We start from the raw sequence: 1,603 nt of genomic DNA, 5'->3' as shown, positions 1-1,603 counted from the left end.
GCAACCAAAGAAAAGGGATGGTAATTCCATAACCATCTTTACGTTGTTATGCTGGTTGTTGCTCGCAACCAAAGAAAGGAAGGGGGCTATAGCTGTCAACCAAAGAAAAGGGATGATAATTCTAGAACCATCTTTACCCTGCTATTATGGGGGTTGTTGCCGGCAACCAAAGAAAATAGGCAACCAAAGAAAAGGGGCCAAATTCTGTTGTTCTTAAGAATATGCTCCAGATTGATTAATATGCTCCAGATTGCAAGCGTTCCATCTTTAACCTGTTGTTATGGGGGCTGTTGCTGGCAACCAAAGAAAGAAAGGGGGCTGTAGCTGACAACAAAAGAAAATAGATGGTAATTCCAAAACCATCTTTATCGTGCTATTATGGGTTGTTGCTGGCAATCGAAGAAAGATACGCAACCAAAGAAAAGGGATGATAATTCAAGAACCATCTTTACCGTGTTGTTATGGGGCTGTTGGTGGCAACGAAAAAAAGAAAAGGGACTGTAGCTGACAACCAAAGAAAAGGGATGGTAATTCCATAACAGAATATTCTCCACATTGCAAAAATAATAGGTTTGCTGTTGTCGAATAATAGGTCTGCTGTTATTTGGAACCATGCCGTTATCGAATAATAGGTAAGGGTGAAAAAATAATCATTTTCTTGTTTCATTTTGTTTTCATCTTCAAATTGTAGCTTGTACAAGTGAACCAATAGATCAAAGAAGAGAATGTTAATTCCGGAAGTGAATATTCTTCCGATTGCAAGCATTTCCATCTTTAGCGGGTTTGTTTCATGTTATTTTCATCTTCAAATTGGAGCTTCTACAAGTGAAAAACTTTAATTAAATATTTCACAACAAATAGAGGTGCATAGTAACACCATAATCAACAAGAGCTCCCAGAACACCATGGCAATCCCAAACAAACAAGTCTTCCTCTTGTTTGCTTGCTTCCAATAGCTAAATCACCGCTGTTGACCACTTTATTTGTCCATTAGTGGCATTATAATTTTTTTCAATATCTTTGGATTATAATAGTTATTAGTTCAGTTTGTGAAAATTATAATTATTTCATTATGTTTGGATTATAATAGTTAAGAGTGAAAAAAAAAAAATTTCTTGTTTATGTTGTTTTCATCTCGAGAGTGTAGCTTGTACAAGTGAACCAGTAGAACAGAGAGGAAGGATGTTAATTCCACAACTAAATATTCTTCAGATTGCAAGTATTTCCATTTTTAGCAAGTTTGTTTCATGTTATTTTCATCTTCACAACAACCTTGCTTGTACAAGTCAAACACTTATTCAAATATTTTACAATAAATAAAGGTTCATATTAACGTCATAATAGACAACAGCTCCCACAGCACTTTTCACCATGTCAATCCTAAACACACGAGTCTTCCCCAGTGTCATTTTGCTTCTAAAAGCTAAATCACAGCTTTTTTACCAATAATTTTTGTATTTTACAATCAGGACAATGTGTAGGAGGAGGGATAAATTCCTTCACAATCCATGGCTTGCGGCCTCAGATGGGAAGAAACTCGGGAACTAACTACTAAGGCACCTCCTTTGTTTATAAACAAGTAAAACACAAATATTTATTTATT

The sequence above is a fragment of the Cucurbita pepo genome, unplaced genomic scaffold (assembly GCF_002806865.2).
Source record: "Cucurbita pepo subsp. pepo cultivar mu-cu-16 unplaced genomic scaffold, ASM280686v2 Cp4.1_scaffold000274, whole genome shotgun sequence".
Classification (NCBI taxonomy): domain Eukaryota; kingdom Viridiplantae; phylum Streptophyta; class Magnoliopsida; order Cucurbitales; family Cucurbitaceae; genus Cucurbita; species Cucurbita pepo.
The sequence above is the reverse complement of the archived record's forward strand: the minus strand, read 5'-3'. Positions refer to the sequence as shown.